General features: G+C 49.7%; 1 protein-coding gene across 2 annotated transcripts in view; it reads left to right on the top strand.

The window, feature by feature from the left end:
• The window catches only part of ANKEF1 (ankyrin repeat and EF-hand domain containing 1), a 116,817-nt gene that overhangs the window by 36,041 nt on the left and 63,480 nt on the right, over positions 1–17,296 (top strand). Inside the window, exon 1 of one of the 2 annotated variants that reach the window (XM_063918561.1) lies at positions 16,403–16,509. The exons of the other annotated variant lie outside the window; for it this stretch is intronic. The gene's annotated coding sequence lies outside the window, so the exon portion shown is untranslated. Of the gene's footprint in view, positions 1–16,402; positions 16,510–17,296 lie in introns of those variants that run through there. 2 annotated transcript variants of the gene reach the window in all.

Below are 17,296 nucleotides of genomic sequence, written 5' to 3' on the forward strand. Positions count from 1 at the left end.
GAATCTGCAGTTTTTTGTCTGGAGATTCCCAAGCTTTTTCACATAACTCGTTCAGCTCATGTGAGGGAGGAAAGGTTACCTCAGGTTTCTTTCCCTTATACATGTGTACCCTCGTGTCAGGGACAGGGGGTTCCTCTGTGATATGCAAAACATCTTTTATTGCAATAATCATATATCAAATACATTTAGCCACTTTTGGCTGTAACTTTGCATCATCGTAGTCGACACTGGAGTCAGAATCCGTGTCGGTATCTGTGTCTACTATTTGGGATAGTGGGCGCTTTTGAGACCCCGAAGGTCCCTGCGACATAGGGACAGACATGGGTTGACTCCCTGGCTGTTCCCTAGCTTCCGCTTTGTCTAATCTTTTGTGCAATAAATTTACATTAGCACTTAAAACATTCCACATATCCATCCAGTCAGGTGTCGGCGTTGTCGACAGAGACACCACATTCATTTGCTCCTCCTCCTCCCTAGGAAAGCCTTCTACCTCAGACATGTCGACACACGCGTACCGACACACCACACACTCAGGGAATCCTCTTATCTGAAGACAGTTCCCCCACAAGGCCCTTTGGAGAGACAGAGAGAGAGTATGCCAGCACACACCCAGCGCTATATGACCCAGGAAAACACACACACAATATGTTTACCTAGATAGCGCTGTATGTATTTTTAGCCAAATATGTGCCCCCCCCTTCTTTAAAACCCTCTTTCACCGTGGATAAGCAGGGGAGAGTCCGAGGAGCTTCCTCTCAGCGCTGTGCTGTGGAGAAAATGCTGCTGGTGAGTGCTGAGGAAGAAGCCCCGCCCTCTCGGAGGCGGGCTTCTGTCCTGCTCAAATATCTAAAAACCTGGCTGCGGCTCTTTATATATACAGTGCCCAGCTGTATATATATACTTTTGCCAGAAAACGAGGTTTATTGCTGCCCAGGGCGCCCTCCTGCGCCCTGCACCCTCACAGTGACTGCCGTTTGTGTGTGCTGTGTGGGAGCAATGGCGCACAGCGTTACTGCTGTGCGTTACCTCAGTGAAGATCTGAAGTCTTATGCCGCCTCTGAAGTCTTCTTTCTTCTCATACTCACCCGGCTTCTATCTTCCGGCTCTGCGAGGAGGACGGCGGCGCGGCTCTGGGACGGACGGCGAGGGTGAGACCTGCGTACCGATCCCTCTGGAGCTAATGGTCAGTGCCGTTTCTAGGGGCGGGCGAGCCGTGCAACTGCACGGGGCGCCCGCCGCGGCACTTAGTTACTCCTTCTTGCCTCTCCCGAGCGCTCCTGCTCGGGGGGCGGAGTTTCGCGGAATGACGCGTTGCGTCGTGACGTCACGACGCAAACGCGTCATTCCGCAAAGCCCCGCCCCCCGAGCAGGAGCGCTCGGGAGAGGCGAGAAGGAGAAGCAAGAAGGAGGAGGCGGCCGGCGCGGGACGTGAGGCGGCGGGACCGAAGAGCGGGAAGACGTAAGTATTCTCTCTCTCTCCCCCTTCCTTCTCCTCAGCTTGAAACCTGCCTGCCGCTGCCGCACTGTGTAAAATGGGGGCACCTGCCTATGGGGATACCTGCCTGCCACACTGTGTAATATGGGGGCACCTGCCTATGGGGATACCTGCCTGCCACACTGTGTAATATGGGGGCACCTGCCTATGGGGATACCTGCCTGCCACACTGTGTAATATGGGGGCACCTGCCTATGGGGATACCTGCCTGCCACACTGTGTAATATGGGGGCACCTGCCTATGGGGATACCTGCCTGCCACACTGTGTAATATGGGGGCACCTGCCTGCGTACTGTGTAATATGGGGGCACCTGCCTGCGTACTGTGTAATATGGGGGAACCTGCCTGCGTACTGTGTAATATGGGGGCGCCTGCGTACTGTGTAATATGGGGGCACCTGCCTGCGTACTGTGTAATATGGGGGCATCTGCCTGCGTACTGTGTAATATGGGGGCATCTGCCTGCGTACTGTGTAATATGGGGGCACCTACCTGCGTACTGTGTAATATGGGGGCATCTGCCTGCGTACTGTGTAATATGGGGGCATCTGCCTGCGTACTGTGTAAAATGGGGATATCTGCCTGCTGTGCTGTGTAAAATGGGGATATCTGCCTGCCGCGCTGTGTAAAATGGGGATACCTGCCTGCTGCACTTTGTAAAATGGGGATACCTGCCTGCGTACTGTGTAAAATGGGGGCACCTGCCTGCGTACTGTGTAAAATGGGGATACCAGCCTTCCGTGCTGTGTAAAATGGGGACACCTGCCTGCCGCGCTGTGTAAAATGGGGACACCTGCCTGCCGCGCTGTGTAATATGGGGACACTTGCCTGCTGTAATGTGTAAAAAGGGGACATTTTTATTTTTTTCCGTACTGTGGTGGGTGTGATGATATCAGATGAGGCCATGCCCACTTTAATGAGACCACGCCCATTTTAATCAGGCCACACACCCTTGTCGGGAGCGTGCGCGCCTACGGCGCGCGCATGCTTTTTCTTTTTATGGCTATATGGGGGGGCACACTTTTTTTTTTTTTTTTAGAGCAATAGGGGGGGGGGGCGCATTTTGAAATCTCGCACTGGGAGCCAAATTGTCTAGAAACGGCCCTGCTAATGGTGTCCAGTAGCCTAAGAAACAGAGCCTAACATTAAAGTAGGTCTGTTTCTCTCCCCTCAGTCCCTCGATGCAGGGAGTCTGTTGCCAGCAGTGCTCCCTGAAAATAAAAAACCTAACAAATATACTTTCTTTCAGGAAACTCAGGAGAGCTCCTTGTAATGCACCCAGTCTCCTCTGGGCACAGTAGTAAACTGAGGTCTGGAGGAGGGGCATAGAGGGAGGAGTCAGTGCACACCCATACCTAAAGTAGAGATGAGCGCCTGAAATTTTTCGGGTTTTGTGTTTTGGTTTTGGGTTCGGTTCCGCGGCCGTGTTTTGGGTTCGACCGCGTTTTGGCAAAACCTCACCGAATTTTTTTTGTCGGATTCGGGTGTGTTTTGGATTCGGGTGTTTTTTTAAAAAAACACTAAAAAACAGCTTAAATCATAGAATTTGGGGGTCATTTTGATCCCATATTATTATTAACCTCAAAAACCATAATTTCCACTCATTTTCAGTCTATTCTGAATACCTCACACCTCACAATATTATTTTTAGTCCTAAAATTTGCACCAAGGTCGCTGGATGACTAAGCTAAGCGACACTAGTGGCCGACACAAACACCTGGCCCATCTAGGAGTGGCACTGCAGTGTCACGCAGGATGTCCCTTCCAAAAAACCCTCCCCAATCAGCACATGACGCAAAGAAAAAAAGAGGCGCAATGAGGTAGCTGACTGTGTGAGTAAGATAAGCGACCCTAGTGGCCGACACAAACACCGGGCCCATTTAGGAGTGGCACTGCAGTGTCACGCAGGATGTCCCTTCCAAAAAACCCTCCCCAATCAGCACATGACGCAAAGAAAAAAAGAGGCGCAATGAGGTAGCTGACTGTGTGAGTAAGATTAGCGACCCTAGTGGCCGACACAAACACCGGGCCCATTTAGGAGTGGCACTGCAGTGTCACGCAGGATGTCCCTTCCAAAAAACCCTCCCCAATCAGCACATGACGCAAAGAAAAAAAGAGGCGCAATGAGGTAGCTGACTGTGTGAGTAAGATTAGCGACCCTAGTGGCCGACACAAACACCGGGCCCATTTAGGAGTGGCACTGCAGTGTCACGCAGGATGTCCCTTCCAAAAAACCCTCCCCAATCAGCACATGACGCAAAGAAAAAAAGAGGCGCAATGAGGTAGCTGACTGTGTGAGTAAGATTAGCGACCCTAGTGGCCGACACAAACACCGGGCCCATTTAGGAGTGGCACTGCAGTGTCACGCAGGATGTCCCTTCCAAAAAACCCTCCCCAATCAGCACATGACGCAAAGAAAAAAAGAGGCGCAATGAGGTAGCTGACTGTGTGAGTAAGATTAGCGACCCTAGTGGCCGACACAAACACCGGGCCCATTTAGGAGTGGCACTGCAGTGTCACGCAGGATGTCCCTTCCAAAAAACCCTCCCCAATCAGCACATGACGCAAAGAAAAAAAGAGGCGCAATGAGGTAGCTGACTGTGTGAGTAAGATTAGCGACCCTAGTGGCCGACACAAACACCGGGCCCATTTAGGAGTGGCACTGCAGTGTCACGCAGGATGTCCCTTCCAAAAAACCCTCCCCAATCAGCACATGACGCAAAGAAAAAAAGAGGCGCAATGAGGTAGCTGACTGTGTGAGTAAGATTAGCGACCCTAGTGGCCGACACAAACACCGGGCCCATTTAGGAGTGGCACTGCAGTGTCACGCAGGATGTCCCTTCCAAAAAACCCTCCCCAATCAGCACATGACGCAAAGAAAAAAAGAGGCGCAATGAGGTAGCTGACTGTGTGAGTAAGATTAGCGACCCTAGTGGCCGACACAAACACCGGGCCCATTTAGTAGTGGCACTGCAGTGTCACGCAGGATGTCCCTTCCAAAAAACCCTCCCCAATCAGCACATGACGCAAAGAAAAAAAGAGGCCCAATGAGGTAGCTGACTGTGTGAGTAAGATTAGCGACCCTAGTGGCCGACACAAACACCGGGCCCATTTAGGAGTGGCACTGCAGTGTCACGCAGGATGTCCCTTCCAAAAAACCCTCCCCAAACAGCACATGACGCAAAGAAAAATAAAAGAAAAAAGAGGTGCAAGATGGAATTGTCCTTGGGCCCTCCCACCCACCCTTATGTTGTATAAACAAAACAGGACATGCACACTTTAACCAACCCATCATTTCAGTGACAGGGTCTGCCACACGACTGTGACTGATATGACGGGTTGGTTTGGACCCCCCCCAAAAAAGAAGCAATTAATCTCTCCTTGCACAAACTGGCTCTACAGAGGCAAGATGTCCACCTCATCATCACCCTCCGATATATCACCGTGTACATCCCCCTCCTCACAGATTATCAATTCGTCCCCACTGGAATCCACCATCTCAGCTCCCTGTGTACTTTGTGGAGGCAATTGCTGCTGGTCAATGTCTCCGCGGAGGAATTGATTATAATTCATTTTAATGAACATCATCTTCTCCACATTTTCTGGATGTAACCTCGTACGCCGATTGCTGACAAGGTGAGCGGCGGCACTAAACACTCTTTCGGAGTACACACTTGTGGGAGGGCAACTTAGGTAGAATAAAGCCAGTTTGTGCAATGGCCTCCAAATTGCCTCTTTTTCCTGCCAGTATAAGTATGGACTGTGTGACGTGCCTACTTGGATGCGGTCACTCATATAATCCTCCACCATTCTTTCAATGGTGAGAGAATCATATGCAGTGACAGTAGACGACATGTCCGTAATCGTTGTCAGGTCCTTCAGTCCGGACCAGATGTCAGCATCAGCAGTCGCTCCAGACTGCCCTGCATCACCGCCAGCGGGTGGGCTCGGAATTCGTAGCCTTTTCCTCGCACCCCCAGTTGCGGGAGAATGTGAAGGAGGAGATGTTGACAGGTCGCGTTCCGCTTGACTTGACAATTTTCTCACCAGCAGGTCTTTCAACCCCAGCAGACTTGTGTCTGCCGGAAAGAGAGATCCAAGGTAGGCTTTAAATCTAGGATCGAGCACGGTGGCCAAAATGTAGTGCTCTGATTTCAACAGATTGACCACCCGTGAATCCTTGTTAAGCGAATTAAGGGCTCCATCCACAAGTCCCACATGCCTAGCGGAATCGCTCCGTGTTAGCTCCTCCTTCAATGTCTCCAGCTTCTACTGCAAAAGCCTGATGAGGGGAATGACCTGACTCAGGCTGGCAGTGTCTGAACTGACTTCACGTGTGGCAAGTTCAAAGGGCATCAGAACCTTGCACAACGTTGAAATCATTCTCCACTGCGCTTGAGACAGGTGCATTCCACCTCCTATATCGTGCTCAATTGTATAGGCTTGAATGGCCTTTTGCTGCTCCTCCAACCTCTGAAGCATATAGAGGGTTGAATTCCACCTCGTTACCACTTCTTGCTTCAGATGATGGCAGGGCAGGTTCAGTAGTTTTTGGTGGTGCTCCAGTCTTCTGTACGTGGTGCCTGTACGCCGAAAGTGTCCCGCAATTTTTCTGGCCACCGACAGCATCTCTTGCACGCCCCTGTCGTTTTTTAAATAATTCTGCACCACCAAATTCAAGGTATGTGCAAAACATGGGACGTGCTGGAATTTGCCCATATTTAATGCACACACAATATTGCTGGCGTTGTCCGATGCCACAAATCCACAGGAGAGTCCAATTGGGGTAAGCCATTCCGCGATGATCTTCCTCAGTTGCCGTAAGAGGTTTTCAGCTGTGTGCGTATTCTGGAAACCGGTGATACAAAGCGTAGCCTGCCTAGGAAAGAGTTGGCGTTTGCGAGATGCTGCTACTGGTGCCGCCGCTGCTGTTCTTGCGGCGGGAGTCCATACATCTACCCAGTGGGCTGTCACAGTCATATAGTCCTGACCCTGCCCTGCTCCACTTGTCCACATGTCCGTGGTTAAGTGGACATTGGGTACAACTGCATTTTTTAGGACACTGGTGAGTCTTTTTCTGACGTCCGTGTACATTCTCGGTATCGCCTGCCTAGAGAAGTGGAGCCTAGATGGTATTTGGTAACGGGGGCACACTGCCTCAATAAATTGTCTAGTTCCCTGTGAACTAACGGCGGATACCGGACGCACGTCTAACACCAACATAGTTGTCAAGGCCTCAGTTATCCGCTTTGCAGCAGGATGACTGCTGTGATATTTCATCTTCCTCGCAAAGGACTGTTGAACAGTCAATTGCTTACTGGAAGTAGTACAAGTGGGCTTACGACTTCCCCTCTGGGATGACCATCGACTCCCAGCAGCAACAACAGCAGCGCCAGCAGCAGTAGGCGTTACACGCAAGGATGCATCGGAGGAATCCCAGGCAGGAGAGGACTCGTCAGAATTGCCAGTGACATTGCCTGCAGGACTATTGGCATTCCTGGGGAAGGAGGAAATTGACACTGAGGGAGTTGGTGGGGTGGTTTGCGTGAGCTTGGTTACAAGAGGAAGGGATTTACTGGTCAGTGGACTGCTTCCGCTGTCACCCAAAGTTTTTGAACTTGTCACTGACTTATTATGAATGCGCTGCAGGTGACGTATAAGGGAGGATGTTCCGAGGTGGTTAACGTCCTTACCCCTACTTATTACAGCTTGACAAAGGGAACACACGGCTTGACACCTGTTGTCCGCATTTCTGTTGAAATAGTTCCACACCGAAGAGCTGATTTTTTTGGTATTTTCACCAGGCATGTCAACGGCCATATTCCTCCCACGGACAACAGGTGTCTCCCCGGGTGCCTGACTTAAACAAACCACCTCACCATCAGAATCCTCCTGGTCAATTTCCTCCCCAGCGCCAGCAACACCCATATCCTCCTCATCCTGGTGTACTTCAACACTGACATCTTCAATCTGACTATCAGGAACTGGACTGCGGGTGCTCCTTCCAGCACTTGCAGGGGGCGTGCAAATGGTGGAAGGCGCATGCTCTTCACGTCCAGTGTTGGGAAGGTCAGGCATCGCAACCGACACAATTGGACTCTCCTTGTGGATTTGGGATTTCGAAGAACGCACAGTTCTTTGCGGTGCTACTGCTTTTGCCAGCTTGAGTCTTTTCATTTTTCTAGCGAGAGGCTGAGTGCCTCCATCCTCATGTGAAGCTGAACCACTAGCCATGAACATAGGCCAGGGCCTCAGCCGTTCCTTGCCACTCCGTGTGGTAAATGGCATATTGGCAAGTTTACGCTTCTCCGACGACAATTTTATTTTAGGTTTTGGAGTCCTTTTTTTACTGATATTTGGTGTTTTGGATTTGACATGCTCTGTACTATGACATTGGGCATCGGCCTTGGCAGACGACGTTGCTGGCATTTCATCGTCTCGGCCATGACTAGTGGCAGCAGCTTCAGCACGAGGTGGAAGTGGATCTTGATCTTTCCCTAATTTTGGAACCTCAACATTTTTGTTCTCCATATTTTAATAGGCACAACTAAAAGGCACCTCAGGTAAACAATGGAGATGGATGGATACTAGTATACAATTATGGACGGACTGCCGAGTGCCGACACAGAGGTAGCTACAGCCGTGAACTACCGTACTGTGTCTGCTGCTAATATAGACTGGTTGATAAAGAGATGTCGTAGTATGTATGTATGAAGAAGAAAGAAAAAAAAACCACGGTTAGGTGGTATACAATTATGGACGGACTGCCGAGTGCCGACACAGAGGTAGCCACAGCCGTGAACTACCGTACTGTACTGTGTCTGCTGCTAATATAGACTGGTTGATAAAGAGATGTCGTAGTATGTATGTATGAAGAAGAAAGAAAAAAAAACCACGGGTAGGTGGTATACAATTATGGACGGACTGCCGAGTGCCGACACAGAGGTAGCCACAGCCGTGAACTACCGTACTGTACTGTGTCTGCTGCTAATATAGACTGGTTGATAAAGAGATGTCGTAGTATGTATGTATAAAGAAGAAAGAAAAAAAAACCACGGTTAGGTGGTATACAATTATGGACGGACTGCCGAGTGCCGACACAGAGGTAGCCACAGCCGTGAACTACCGTACTGTACTGTGTCTGCTGCTAATATAGACTGGTTGATAAAGAGATGTAGTAGTATGTATGTATAAAGAAGAAAGAAAAAAAAACCACGGGTAGGTGGTATACAATTATGGATGGACTGCCGAGTGCCGACACAGAGGTAGCTACAGCCGTGAACTACCGTACTGTGTCTGCTGCGACTGGATGATAAATAATGATATAAAAAATATATATATATCACTACTGCAGCCGGACAGGTATATATATTATATAATGACGGACCTGCTGGACACTGTCTGTCAGCAGAATGAGTTTTTTATAGAATAAAAAAAAAAACACCACACAAGTGAAGTCACACGACGAGTGTTTAACTTTTTCAGGCAATCACAATATAGTATACTACTAACTATACTGGTGGTCAGTGTGGTCAGGTCACTGGTCAGTCACACTGGCAGTGGCACTCCTGCAGCAAAAGTGTGCACTGTTTAATTTTAATATAATATGTACTCCTGGCTCCTGCTATAACCTATAACTGGCACTGCAGTGCTCCCCAGTCTCCCCCACAATTATAAGCTGTGTGAGCTGAGCACAGTCAGATATATAATATATACATAGATGATGCAGCACACTGGGCTGAGCAGTGCACACAGATATGGTATGTGACTGTCTTGTACTCCTGGCTCCTGCTATAACCTATAACTGGCACTGCAGTGCTCCCCAGTCTCCCCCACAATTATAAGCTGTGTGAGCTGAGCACAGTCAGATATATAATATATACATAGATGATGCAGGCATGCAGCACACTGGGCTGAGCAGTGCACACAGATATGGTATGTGACTGAGTCACTGTGTGTACCGTTTTTTTCAGGCAGAGAACGGATATATTAAATAAAACAACTGCACTGCTGGTGGTCACTGTGGTCAGTCACTAAACTCTGCACTCTCTTCTACAGTATCAGCCTCAGGTCAATCTCTCTCTCTCTCTCCTAATCTAAATGGAGAGGACGCCAGCCACGTCCTCTCCCTATCAATCTCAATGCACGTGTGAAAATGGCGGCGACGCGCGGCTCCTTATATAGAATCCGAGTCTCGCGAGAATCCGACAGCGTCATGATGACGTTCGGGCGCGCTCGGGTTAACCGAGCAAGGCGGGAAGATCCGAGTCGCTCGGACCCGTGAAAAAAAACATGAAGTTCGGGCGGGTTCGGATTCCGAGGAACCGAACCCGCTCATCTCTAACCTAAAGTCTTTCTTAAAGTGCCCATGTCTCCTGCGGAGCCCGTCTATCCCCATGGTCCTTACGGAGTCCCCAGCATCCTCTAGGACGTAAGATAAATCTTCATTTATTTTTTTAATCATTTACCCCCTGTGTATGTGGCTGCATCTGAGGGTTGGAGGCAGCGGGAGAGGTGCCTCCCGCTGCTAGCATTAAAGTCCGGGCAGCGGGGGGCGGGCAGCGGGCAGGGGCGAAGCAATGGACTGTGAAAGCCCATTTAAAAAATCATGGGGAAGTGGCACCTATACTGGTGCCTCAATGACAGGGGCATTCAGCCCCAATAAATGCACGCCCCTGTCAGTCCCCCAGATGTGATTGGCGCCGTGGATCCAGTGCTGGATCCGCTGTCCAATCAGTAGCGAGCCGCATACCTACCCCCCCCCCCCCCCTCCCGGCTGTGGCATTATGTCCCTGGCTAGTGGAGCCCGATGCAGGTTTTAAATATACGGGGGACCCCTACATCTTTTGTCCCCCGTATTTTTGGAACCATGACCGGACTAAGAGCCTGGTGCTGGTTGTCTAAATATGGGGAACCCCTGTCCAATTTTTCCCCCAGTATTTAAACAACCGGGACCGTCTCAAAGAGCCTGAGGCTGGTCATACTTAGGAGGGGGGACCTCACGCATTTTTTTTTTACATTTTTTAACCCATTCAGACCCTTCTCCATTAAGTCAATGGAAGCCCTGGACAGCAAAATTGCATTCATGTCCTCCTCCCACTCCCTTCCCAGTCCCAAACGCTAATTTTTTTTTTTTCTATAAAAATGTACAATATATCACAAGTATGATGAGCAGGCAGGCAGCGGGCATTGGCGGCATCAGACTGAGATGCAAATAAGTGGCGGAGGGCTAGGTAAGTTGATGGTGGGCGAGTTTATAAGCCATTGGCGGTGGCAGCGGGCATCGGCTCAGAGGCAGTAGCGGGCATTGGCTCGGCGGCAGTAGGGGTCATCGGCAGGATTCGTCGGACATTATGGCTGTAGTGCCTCACCAACCACTGACCTCATCGCACGCCACTGTAGTGCAGCGAGCCTGCAAGGGGCTTTCTAGTGCTCGCCCCGCTACCGGCATACTGGCGGACGGGATTCTACTGTCGGGATCATGACAGCCGGGATCCCATCCACCGGCAATTCATACTGAACCCAAATAGATTTATGTTTCCTGTCAATTGAGAGACTCATTTTCTGTCACATTGTGTACATGTGATGGGTTATTATTATGTTCATAGTGTGTTGTTTAATTACCATATGGTAAATTCTTCCAGACCTGACTTATTACATCTAAGAGAAACACATCAAATTGACAGTCTTCAGATAACGGTTTACAACATGTACAGAGATGCTTTCACCTAGAAATTGATTTATTTTATGAAAATTAAAATCTTTCCACAACTACTACCAGTTTAGGGTTCAAAAGTTTCATCAACAATTTCATGAATGTTTTGCTGTAGGGATTTAATGAACAAACCATGCCACAAACTCTGTTATCTTCTGCCCCATTACACTTAGCGAGAGTGACCCTTTATTTTACCGAGATCGGGTCAGGATCCCGGCAGTCAAAATACTGACGCCGGGATCCCGACACTACTTGTAATGCCAACACCAGCATCCCGAATAGGGTCACGTGCCCGGTGCTGACATCCCGCCGGGATCCTGAGCGAGCAAGTACTGTGACACTGGAGAGGTAAGCCGTGCGGGGGTGTTAGGTTTAGGCTGCGTGGGGAGAATTAGGGTTAGGCACCCCATCAAGAGGCTTAGGGTTAGGCTGTGGGGGAGGGGGGGGTTAGGTTTAGGCTGCAAAAAGGGGCTTTAGATTCAGAAGCCACCACGGAGGGTAAGGGCTTAGGGGGAGGTTAGGTTCAGGCTGAAGGGAGGGTGGTTTTAGCGTTAGTGGAACATTTGGGGAAGGTACCTACCCCCGTCGGCATCCCGACCGCCGGCATTCCTTACCTAACCCGTTTTCCCCACTAACATTATTTGCATCACAAAAAGTTCTACTTTTTCTACATATGAGGCCCAACCTTCTATAGCGTCATTAAAGTCCTTTAGAATGTAAGCTCACACGAGCAGGGTCCTCTTCCCTCATGTGCCTTTACGTCTCTCACTTAACCTAGCTTCTTTTCAATACTCCCTTTGATGGCACCAAATCCCTCGGTTTTCTGCCACCCTGATACTTATTTCAGTGCTGTTTACTGACGCAGCTATGTTTATATACCCTCTACTTGTCCTATATTATATTGAACTGTAAGTCACTGTCTTCATGTTTTGCTTATTTGTTTACTCTGTAATTGGGTGCTGCGGATCCCTTGTGGTGCCATATTAATAAATGATAATGATAATAATAATAATAATAATAATAATAATAATAATAATAATAATAATAATAATAATAAAGACTCTGCCAATGTATCCTGTAATTTTATTTGTATGGACTTTTAATCATTATGGGAGCCCTGCTACATAGACTGTACACTTGAATAATGGCTGATTTGACTCATGTGTCCCAGATGCATTCTTGGCCTGTATGACACCCTGCAGAGCCCTGTTTCTTAAAGTTCACACGTTACATGGTTCATCTGTGTTATCCTGCCAATATTTTTGGGGCAGTGATTAAGGCAATGGTATCCTCATTGTCTGTTATATGTAGGTAGCTGTCCACTTGGGAATGTGATGGATATCAGTTGCTGAACTGTTTCACTGTTTGCTTTTGATCATACAGTACATAAGTAAAAAATGATAGCTGAGCACATGACAAAGTCCGCATATATACAGTACAGCGAATGTAATTTACAAAACTGCAAAAATGCAGCCTCTGGTGCTGATGTCATGTAAGATCTATTTTCTGCCTGATGGTTTGAGACCATATGAAAAATAAAAACCACATGGACTAACGTGACAAGGTGATAGTGATGGTGATCAATTCAAAAGTTCACTCCTATTAGAAAATGAGTTGATCAGTGTTTTCCTTTCTTGATACACTGTCTCTCAGCAAACCATCATCTCCCCTGCATCGTCTCTCAGCACACCATCCCGTCCCCTGCATTGTCTCTCAGCACACCATCATCTCCTCCCTGCATCTTCTCTCAGCACACCATCATCTCCCCTGCGTCATCTCTCAGCACACCATCACCTCCCCTGCGTCATCTCTCAGCACACCATCACCTCCCCTGCGTCATCTCTCAGCAGACCATCATCTCTCAGCACACCATCATCTCCCAGCACACCAACACCTCCCCCTGCTTCATCTCTCAGCACACCATCACCTCCCCTGCGTCGTCTCTCAGCACACCATCACCTTCCCTGTGTCATCTCTCAGCACACCATCACCTCCCCTGCGTCATCTCTCAGCACATCATCTCCCAGCACACCATCACCTCCCCCTGCATCAACTCTCAGCACACCATCACCTCCCCTGCGTCGTCTCTCAGCACACCATTACCTCCCCCTGCATCATCTCTCAGCACACCATCATCTCACCCTGCCTCATCTCTCAGCACACCATCATCTCCCCTGTGTCATCTCTCAGCACACCATTATCTCCCCTGCGTCATCTCTCAGCACACCATCACCTCCCCCTGCGTCATCTCTCAGCACACCATCAACTCCTCCCTGCGTCATCTCTCAGCACACCATCATCTCCCCTGCGTCATCTCTCAGCACACCATCACCTCCCCCTGCGTCATCTCTCAGAACACCATCATCTCCCCTGCGTCGTCTCTCAGCACACCATCACCTCCCCCTACGTCATCTCTCAGCACACCATCATCTCCCCCTGCGTTGTCTCTCAGCACACCATCACCTCCCCTGCGTCATCTCTCAGCACACCATCACCTCCCCTGCGTCATCTCTCAGCACACCATCATCTCCCCTGTGTCATCTCTCAGCACACCATCACCTCCCCTGCGTCATCTCTCAGCACACCATCACCTCCCCTGCGTCATCTCTCAGCAGACCATCATCTCTCAGCACACCATCATCTCCCAGCACACCAACACCTCCCCCTGCGTCATCTCTCAGCACACCATCACCTCCCCTGTGTCATCTCTCAACACACCATCACCTCCCCTGCGTCATCTCTCAGCACATCATCTCCCAGCACACCATCACCTCCCCCTGCATCAACTCTCAGCACACCATCACCTCCCCTGCGTCGTCTCTCAGCACACCATTACCTCCCCCTGCATCATCTCTAAGCACACCATCATCTCACCCTGCCTCATCTCTCAGCACACCATCACCTCCCCTGTGTCATCTCTCAGCACACCATCATCTCCCCTGCGTCATCTCTCAGCACACCATCACCTCCCCCTGCGTCGTCTCTCAGCAAACCATCAACTCCTCCCTGCGTCATCTCTCAGCACACCATCATCTCCCCTGCGTCATCTCTCAGCACACCATCACCTCCCCCTGCGTCATCTCTCAGAACACCATCATCTCCCCTGCGTCGTCTCTCAGCACACCATCACCTCCCCCTACGTCATCTCTCAGCACACCATTATCTCCCCCTGCGTTGTCTCTCAGCATACCATCACCTCCCTCTATGTCATCTCTCAGCACACCATCACCTCCCCTGCGTCATCTTTCAGCACACCATCACCTCCCTTGCGCCGTCTCTCAGCACACCATCACCTCTCCCTTCGTCGTCTCTCAGCACACCATCACCGTCCCTGCGTCGTCTCTCAGCACACCATCATCTTTCCCTGCGTCATCTCTCAGCACACTATCATCTCCCCCTATGTCTTCTCTCAGTACACCATCACGTACCCCTGCGCTGTCTCTCAGCACAACATCACCTCTCCCTTCGTCGTCTCTCAGCACACCATGACCTCCCCCTGCGTCATCTCTCTGCACACCATCACTTACCCCTGCGTCGTCGCTCAGCACACCATCATCTCCCCTGCATCATCTCCAGTCTCAGCACACCATCATCTCCCCCTGTGTTGTCTCTCAGCACACCATCACCTCTCCCAGCGTCATCTCTCAGCACACCATCTGCGTCATCTCTCAGCACACCATCACCTCCCCTGCGTCGTCTCTCAGCACACCATCACCTCTACCTTTGTCGTCTCTCAGCACACCATCACCGTCCCTGCGTCGTTTCTCAGCACACTATCACCTACCCCTGCATCGTCTCTCAGTACACCACCTACCCCTGCTTATCTCTCAGCACACCATCATCTTCCCCTGCGTCGTCTCTCAGCACAACATCACCTACCCCTGCGTCATCTCTCAGCACACCATCATCTCCCCCTGCGTTGTCTCTCAACACACCATCACTTTATCCTTCGTCGTCTCTCAGCACACCATGACCTCCCCCTGCGTCTTCTCTCAGCACACCATCGCCTACCCCTGCGTCATCTCCAGTCTCGGCACACCATCATCTCCCCCCCTGTGTTGTCTCTCAGCACACCATCATCTTCCCCTGTGTTGTCTCTCAGCACACCATAACCCCCCGCTGTTGTCTCTCAGCACACCATCACCCCCCGCTGTTGTCTCTCAGCACACCATCACCTCCCCCTGCGTCATCTCTTTCCTTCACCCCATTCATTGCCCCACTTTGGGGGTAATTCCAAGTTGATTGCAGCAGGAATTTAGTTAGCAATTGGGCAAAACCATGTGCACTGCAGGGGAGGCAGATTTAAGATGTGCAGAGAGAGTTAGATTTGGGTGGGTTATTTTATTTCTGTGCAGGGTAAATACTGGCTGCTTTATTTTTACACTGCAAATTAGATTGCAGATTGAACACACCCCACCCAAATCTAACTCTCTCTGCACCATACTTACCTACCTTCTGGCAGCTCTCTCCGGGAGAGAGCTGCCAGGACGGCTCAGTGGAGGGGCTGGGCAATATCGAGAGGAGGGGGCGGGGAGGAGGCGGAACGAGGGCGGGGTTATAGATTTACACGTTTAAACCACGCCCCCCGCTCTGTAATGCCGCGATAACCGGCATTTTACAGCAGGGAGCGTGACTATGATGACGCGATTCAACAAGAATCGCGTCATCTACTGTCCGGACCGCCCACTTTACTCTCAAAGTGGGTGGCCGGGCAGGGGGAACTTGAAAAACCGGGAGACTTGCCTGCTCTTCCGTGGGGCCGGGAGGGTCACCCGATTTTCGGGAGCCTCCCGGCCATTCCGGGAGAGTAGGCAAGTATGCTCTGCACAACATGCAGTGCACATGGTTTTGCCCAATTGCTAACTAAATTCCTGCTGCGATCAACTTGGAATTACCCCCTTTGTGTTTATTGAACTCTCTAGACTAGAGTCTATTCCATGAGTCCCACTGCTGCTGCTGCTGCTGCGATTATAGCTGCAGTGACTTCACATCAGGAACACATGCTGGCAATGGGTAGAAGAGGCACAGCAGGTAAACCTCATCAGAGGTAGAACTTTTATCGAGTTTATATAAAAATACAATTTCCATTGCTATATTCCTCGCACGCACATGCGCAGGGCAGGCAGTAAGCGCACATGCTCACAAGAGACTTCCAGAAGTGTACGGTTACCATGGAGACGGAATTCCGCGTCCTTCCTGATGAGTCAGATGCCGCTGGGTGCACGGAATCCCATGGCGCCTGGCAGCGGGAGGTCCGGGGGACATGTACTGGCTCACATACTGATCTGCGGCCAACCAGGTACAGTACTGACGCCGTGCTCTGACAATCCCACCTACATTAGTACATAGTGGGAATAATCGTGTACACCGATAATTAATTAGAGACTGGAACAAGTCACTCCGGAATACACATTGTTATAGTCACTGTCACATACATACTGTTATATGGAACCAATATAGTAACTACAATACTTGTGTGCTTAATGAGCTGATTTACACAGTGTAGCTTGTGCCTATATTGGTTTCTATTTATATTATCAGTTATTTTTTACTTTTATGTAACAGCAATGTAGCTAGCATAGCTAGTGTTGTATAGTTGGATGAATCATATTATTTCCTTCAGAAATCAAGTAAATGGTAATGATTTGTGGTACTGAATGTTTTGGATACTTATACAGTGGCGTCATCTAGTGGTTGCGAGGAGTAATGCAGCTATAAACACTACAAAAAACTGTAACTGGGTCTGTTGCATATTTCCTTTCTCTTTGTTTTACATTTCATCATCACTTCAATAGTCTCTCACTTTGGTTTTCACATCCATGTGGATATGTTGTAATAAATTTACTGCCCCATATTCTACATACACCTGCCCTTAAATCACGCCAAATAGCCCTGTTTGGTGTGCCACAGAATTTGCAGCTGCTAAGTTGCGCCATGCGTCCTGCCGCATCACCAATTTGACAAAATTACAATGCGTGAATACTGGCGCTGACATTCCGTGCAGATGTTGGTGCCACTCAGACGCTAACCTGTGTTAAAAGGCAAACAACAGAGTCATATTGTTCTGCTTAATACCAAACTTTATA

This window comes from Pseudophryne corroboree, chromosome 4 (assembly GCF_028390025.1).
Source record: "Pseudophryne corroboree isolate aPseCor3 chromosome 4, aPseCor3.hap2, whole genome shotgun sequence".
Taxonomy (NCBI): Eukaryota; Metazoa; Chordata; class Amphibia; order Anura; family Myobatrachidae; genus Pseudophryne; species Pseudophryne corroboree.